Here is a 7,575-nt window from a genome sequence, read left to right as displayed (position 1 = left end):
TTTTGTGACGTCACTGCGCAGCCGCTTGCGCCTTTGCGTCATTCAGGGCATTGTGAGACTGTCAGAAATAATAGAATGTACAGGGACAGGAGCAAAGTGTCCCAGAGAGAGAAAAAAATCTGCTGCTTGTACAGTGACACTGGGAGGCCAGCAGAGGGCGGTATTTTATCACTTTAAAAAAAGGGACAGACTGACAGAGAGAGTCAGATACATTTCTTCATCAAATTTTAATTAATTCATTGGTGACGCCATCACTTTAACTCTACCGATTTGTGTCCAAGGCGGGGGACAATGATGTCGAATCAATTAATAAGATCCAATTAATAAGATCACGTTAACATTTCTGGTAATGTTGGATTGACACCCTCACTCCCAGGCTCCCCCTCCCCTGTCTTGGTTAGTTCTTGTGCAGGTTGCCCTCTTCCTAACAACATTTGCAGCTCTTGGACTGCTTGTGCTCCTTACTCTGATACCCTCCTCTTTGCAGTTCCTGCTGAGGTTCATTTTTCAGTCGGCTACCATACACCCAGAAGAACGTAAAGTCTCACACTCATTACTAGGATGAATGTTTGAATCATAAGCATTCATATTACCTGTGGGGTATTATAATAATCCCGCGCATTGCTGAAACCTTCAGGACGATGGGCTTATAGCCGAGAAATGGGATTTGAGTGTGTGGATCTTCATTGTTTGCCAGGACCATTCATTAACATGTTTCCCTCTGAGCTATAAAGAACAAATGAACACAAGAAATAGGAGCATGAGTCTGGAATTCGGCTCCTCGAACCTGCTCCGATTTTTAATACAATCATGGCCGTTCTCATCTATGAAGTGCTTTAAGAGGTTAGGAATGGTAAACATTAACTCCCAATTTGCTGAGGTCCTCGATAATTCGCCACGATCGTAATATATCCATGCAGACCCCATCTCTCTGGCACTTCACTCATCTCTGGAACATCTGGATAACATGGACACCTACATCAGACTTCTGTATATTGGCTTTAGCTCTGCCTTGAAGACCCGAATGCCAACAAGGCTCATCGACATTTCTGAGTCCTAGGACTTTCCTCAAATCGAGAACCGGATCTTTAACTTTCTGACCTGCAGATCACAATGAATGAGGAGAGTTGGAAACTCCTCCTCTTCAATAATACGCAATACTGGTGCCCTTCAAGGCTGTGTACTCAGCCCCCTTCAATATTACTTACCCTCTCGTGACTGTCCCGCCAAATTCAGCTCTAACTCCATTTACAGATTTACTAATGACACCACGATAGTGGGTAGGTCTCAAAACCGACCTAGATTACATCTCCTTCCACCCTGCCCTCTGTAAAAACGCCATCCCATATTCCCAATTCCTTCACCTACACCGCATCTGCTCCCAGGTGGACAAATTCCAATACCGAACAACCCAGATGGCCTCCTTCTTCAAAGTCCGCAATTTCCCCTCAGACGTGGTTGACGATGCTGTCCACCGCATCTTCTACACTTCCCGCTCCTCCGCCCTTGAACCCCGCCCGTCCAATCACCACGAGGACCGAACCCCACTGGTCCTCACCTACCACCCCACCAACTTCCAAATATCGTATCATCCTTCGTCATTTCTGCCACCTCCAAACAGGCCCTATCACCAAGGACATGTTTCCCTCCCATCCCCTACCAGTGTTCTGGAAAGACCACTCCCTCGGCGACTCCCTCGTCAGTTTCACAACCCCCACCAACTCAACTTCTACTCCCATCACCTTCCTCTGCAACCGCAAGAAATGCAAAACTTGCGCCCACACCTCCCCCTCACTTCTCTCGAAGGCCCCAAGGGATCCTCCCATATCCGTCACAAATTCACCTGCACCTCCACACACACAACATTTACTGCATCCACTGCACCCGATGTGGCCTCCTCTACATTGGGGAGACAGGCCGCTTACTTGCAGAACATTTCAGAGAACACCTCTGGGAAACCCGCACCAAACAACCCAGCCGCGTTGTGACTGAACACTTTAAATCCCCCTCCCACTCCGACAAGGCTATGCAGATCTTTGGCCTTCTCCATCGCCAGAGGATGGCAACAGACCCCTGGAGGAAGAGCACCTCATCTTCCGCCGAGGAACCCTCCAACCACAAGAGATGAATGCAGATTTCTCCAGCTTCCTCATTTCCCCTCCCCCCACTTATCTCAGTGCCAACCCTCGGACTCAGTACCGCCTTCATGACCTGCAATCTTCTTCCTGACCTCTCCGCCTCCACCCCCACTCCGGCCTATCACCCTCAGCTTAACCTCCTTCCACCTACGCAGTCCCAACGCCCCTCCCCCAAGTACCTCCTCCCTACCTTTTATCTTAGCCTGCTTGGCACACCCTCCTCATTCATGAAGAAGGGCTTATTCCCGAAACGTCGATTCTCCTGCTTCTTGGATACTGTCTGGCCTGCTGCGCTTTTCCAGCAACACATTTTTCAGCTCTGATCTCCAGCATCTGCAGTCCTCACTTTCTCCTACAATAAATAGAGCTTAGTGACATGGTGTAAAGATAACAATTTTTCCCTCAATGTCAGCAAAACAAGGGAACTGGCCATTGACTTCAGGAACTGGACTGAAGGACACACACTGGTCTCTGTCATTGGTGCTGATTTGGAGGTGATGGACATCTTCAAGTTCCGAGTAATAAATATCACAAACAATCAGTCTATCCATGTCAACTCTACAGCCAAGAAAGTACATCAATGCATCTACCACCTCAGACGGGGAAGAAAATTTAGCATTTTGGCAATGACTCTGATCAATTTTAATATTGCACTGCAGAAAACATTCTATCCAGACGCTTCGTATGGTAACTGCTCTGGTCGGACTGCAAGAAATTGCAGAGATGCATGTACCTTAACAAAATCCATCACACAAATCATATTTCCTTCCATTGACTCAATCTTGAATTCCCACTGCTTCAGGAATGCAGCCAACACAATCAAAGGCCCCTCCCACCACCGCAATGCTCTTTCCCAACCTCTTCCATCGGACAGAAGATGCAAATGTTTGAAAATACGCACCAATGGATTCAGGAACAATTTCTTCCGTGCTGTTATCAAACTTATGAATGGACCTGTCATATATAGAGTTGATCCTTTTCTTCACCTGTTCAAAAGCTGTGAAACTATATTAAACTGATGTTCTTATGTCAGGTATGATTTGTACTGGAGAGAATGCAACACAATATTCTTCACTGTTTCTCAGAATGTATGACTATCATAAAACAAGCAAAATCAATCTGCATACCATACATCTGGGTCTGGTCTGCTCGATAACACTTTAAACCTATGTCTCCTGAGGTCTGTGTAAAATACTTCCATTATCCATTACTTCCATGCCTGTTATAATTTCGAAAGGATCTATTTCCGGTCCCTCAGCCTCGACGTTCATGTGAAAGAAATGATTTATTATATTGTCCCGCATCATTTGTGATGGGAGGTGGCAGGACTGCAGACATTATGTCTGATCCGTGAGTGATAAAGTCAATTAGCCTTGTCTGTCCTTTGCTTCTTATGGTTTCTGGCACGCAACTATTTCTGTGTCGTAGCTTCACCAGGTTGACACCTTACGTTTAGATATACCAAGTGTACGCACTCATAGAACATAGAACATAGAAAAGTACAACACAGAACAGGCCCTTTGGCCCACGAGATTTAATCCTAATGGATAATATAGTAACTTAACCTACGCACCCCTGAACTCACTGCTATCCATGTGCATGTCCAGGAGTCGCACCAATGTCCCCAATGATTCTGCTTCCATGACCACAGCTGGCAACCGAGTCTATGCATTCACAACTCTCTGCGTAAAGAACCTACCTCTGACATCACCTTTATACCTTCCTCCTAATATCTTCAAACTTTGACTTCTCATACCAGTCAATCATGTCCGGGGGGAAAGTCTCTTCCTATTGATTGTATCTATTCCACACATTATTTTCTATCCCTCGAACAGGTCTCCACTCTTCCTCCTTCTCTACAGAGAGAAAAGTCCGAGCTTATTCCAACGTTCTTCATAAGGCAAGCCCTCCAGTCCAGGCAGCATCCTGGTAAACCATCTTTGCGCTTTCTCCGAAGCCTCGGTATTTTCCTATAGTAGGGAGACCAGAACTGGATACAATATTCAAAGAGTGGTTTCACCAGGGACTTGTAGAGCTGCAGCAAAACCTCGCAGCTCTAAACCTCAATCCCCCTTATTGAAAACCAGTACTCCATATGTTTTCTTAATAACCCTATCCACTTGGGTGACAACTTTGAGGGATCTATATACTTGCATATCCAGATCCCTCTGCTCATCCACACTGCCAAGGAACCTGTCTTTAAGCTTATATTCAGCATTCGTGTTCCTCCTTCCAAAATGCATCACTTCGCGTTTATCCAGGTTGCCATGCCCAGATCTGCATCCTATCTATGTTGCGCTGCAGCCTGAAGTAGCTGTCTATATGTTCTCCATAATTAGGTAGAATTAACTTGCAGTGCAGCTTGCTCAGCACCACAGTCACAAATATATTCTGTCTCCACCATCCACACTCAGTAGCAGTGGAATACACCACTGACAAGATGCACTGTAGAAATTCCCCAAAGTTCCTCACAGAGCAGCTTCCCGAACCACAGCATTATCGCGTGGAACACTGAGCACAGCAGATACATGGGACACCAATTGACAATTCCACACCAAGCCACTCGCCACCCTGGCTCGGAAAACGTCTCAGTTCCACAAGTGCCATTGGTTGGAAATCCTCGAACTCCCTCCCTTACATCATTATGGGTTTATCTGGACAAAATGAATGGCAGCAGTTCAAGACGCTAACTCATCGTCAACTTCGTCAGAACAATTATATCTAAGCAATACGTGGTAACCCAGCGGCAATGAGCCAAACACGTTAATGAACCACAAAATAAAGGTCACTGTTTGAAACTCACGTGCTCCAATGCTGAGCTTTGAATAAATTGTGTCTATATTCGAGAAAATTGAAATACGATTTCATTTGAATGCATCAAATTCTGAACAGGCTTCAGAGGGTAGATGGTGAGAAATTGATCCTGTGGGTCTGGGTATCTGAAACACGATAACACAGTCTCAGGAGTTGCGGAAAAGCTCAGCAAGTCTGACAGAATCTGCGAAGAGAAGTCAGTGTTAAAATTACATCATTTACAGATCTTTTGATTATTATTGACACACCCTCAGGGTAAGGGCAGGTTATTTGGGAATGAGATGGGGAGAGAGCGATTAACTCTAAGGCTTCTGAGTCTTTAATATTCTCTGTCACTGACGATTGTTGATGCACCCTCACTGAGTGCATTTCAGATTGGAAGGCACAGATTGCTGGTTTCTCAGGGAGTCACGGAATATGTGGATTGAACAGCAAACTGGATATGAAATCTAACTTTAGCTTTGATTGGATTGACTACTAGAACAGAATGAACATGTTAAACAGGCTCTCATTTTTTCTTCAGCGTTATCCCCATTCCAATTGTTCACTAATTATTACTTTTCTAACTTCCTACCGCTCTGCTGAATTCCCCTACTCTCATAACATATGAGCTAACCTTTCCCTTCTCTCGGCAGATGTTGCATGACCTTATCAGATTCCTCTGAATGGCCTGTGTTTATTTCAGAGAGAATTATAACTCCCTATTCCTGTTTTTGTGAGAAAAAACATTTTCCAAACCGACTCCTTTAATTCTATTTGTTCACAGAGAAAGGAGGCATTGTTCTGTCCAAATGCATTACATGCTCATGAGGGCACAAATATATTGTGATGATTTTTAAAATAAAATATATTAAAATTCATGATGAAAACACGAGACCCAATTCGATCTGTAAGGGGCAGGAATTCAGTCATGCGAGGTGAAAGTGAGGACTGCAGATTCTGTAGATCAGTGTCAAGATTAGAGTAATACAGGAAAAGCACAGCAGGTCAGGTAGCATCGGAGGAGCAGGAGAGTCGACATTTCGGGCAAAACACCATCATGGGGAATGAGGCTGGGAGTGTCCATCGTGGACAGATAAATGGGAGGGAGTGGGGCTGCGGAGAATGGAGCGGAGAGCGCAATGATGGATGGAGGTGGGTGTAAAAGTGATTGGTCAGAGAGGACGGTGGAGCGGATAGGTGGGAAGGAAGATTGGCAGGTAGGACAGGCCACGAGGATGGTGCCGAGCTGGCAGGATGGAACTCGGATAAGGTGGTCGGAGGGGCAAATCAGGCTAATGGTAAAGGCCACATTGATGCCCTGGGGTTGGAGGTTCCTGAGGAGGAAGATCAGGCGTTCTTCCTCCAGGCGCCGGGTGGTGAGTGAGTGGTGATAAAGAAGTTCCAGGTCCTGCATGTCCTCGGCAGATTCGGAAGGGGAATTCAATTCTCCCTCCGCCAGTTGTTGTTTTGTATGTTGTTCCTGACCCATCACAACACAGATCTGTGTGAATGCTCAAACAACCTCTCTCTATACATTTCACTCAGAATAGTGTCAATAACAGGACGGATTAAAACAAAATGCAAATTGTGTTGAATGCTGGATGTAGGGAATCATGTTACTGTAGAGCCTTTACAGCACTGAGATCAGGCTTTCGGCCCATCATTCACAAACCAGTCTGCACTCCCTCTTGAAACCTCTCCAATTACCCAGATCCCTGTCTGATTGAAGACTGTCTGTGTGGAGTTTGGACATTCTCCCCTGTCTGCGTGAGTTTCCTCTGGGTGCTCCAGTTTCCTCGCACAGTCCAAAGATGCGCAGGTTAGGGTGGATTTGCAACGCTCAAGAGTCAATAGTGTCCAGGTGAGTGTTGATATATGGTTATCCATGAGGAATGCGGGGTTACAGGAATAGCGGAGAGGGTGAGACTTGGTGGGATGCATGATGAGCCGAATAGCCTGTTTCTACACTGTAAGAATTTTATGATCCTATGCTCCATCCCATCTATCTCTGTGGATGAAGAGGACTATCACCTGATCAAATATCCCCTTCAATGGGTCAACGGTTGTTTTCTATCTGACAAAGAACTGCAGATGTTGCAGATCTGAGAGACAGCACAAAGATTGCTGGGAAACTCAGCAGGTCCGGCAGCATTTGTGGGGAGTGAACCTTTTGGATCCAGTGATTGTTCTGAAGATCTGAAGGCTCCTGATTCTGGTGTTTTCAGACCTGGTGACGTTTTACAACCAATGTCTTGTTTTGCTTTCATCCCCAGTTCAGTTGGTGACGATCACGGCCTTGTTATGTGCGTTTGGGAAAAGGGACAATTTCGTTACTAGCGCGGTGGTGGTGTAGTGGTGAGCATAGCTGCCTTCCAAGCAGTTGATCTGGGTTCGATTCCCGGCCATCGCAGTGTTGTGGCTTTTCCTGTGGTTTTGTAAGGAAAAGTCTTGAGCACCAACGTTGCATTCTGTGGCGAAATGGATTTGTCAGGTTGCTTTCGGGTTTTCATGGCGTTGGTTCCTGTTAATTGCCGAGACAATCCGGGCAGCGTTGCTCGAAAGCTTTCCTCTCTGCTGCCCATTGCTTATTTGAATATTGTTCGCAACATAAGGTTCGTTTTGTTTTGTTGGAAAAGTGAGA

General features: G+C 45.7%; 1 non-coding gene across 1 annotated transcript; it reads left to right on the top strand.

Annotated features, from left to right (window-relative positions):
* The first annotated feature begins 7,272 nt into the window (after positions 1-7,272).
* On the top strand, positions 7,273-7,344 carry trnag-ucc (transfer RNA glycine (anticodon UCC)). The gene has a single exon. It is a non-coding gene; the product is annotated as a tRNA-Gly (tRNA).
* The last annotated feature ends 231 nt before the right edge of the window (positions 7,345-7,575 follow it).

This window comes from Chiloscyllium plagiosum, unplaced genomic scaffold (genome assembly GCF_037043375.1).
Source record: "Chiloscyllium plagiosum isolate Xiang-an unplaced genomic scaffold, Cpla_swu_hap1 HiC_scaffold_38, whole genome shotgun sequence".
In the NCBI taxonomy this organism is placed as follows: Eukaryota; Metazoa; Chordata; class Chondrichthyes; order Orectolobiformes; family Hemiscylliidae; genus Chiloscyllium; species Chiloscyllium plagiosum.
This window is presented reverse-complemented; position numbering and strand designations above follow the sequence as displayed.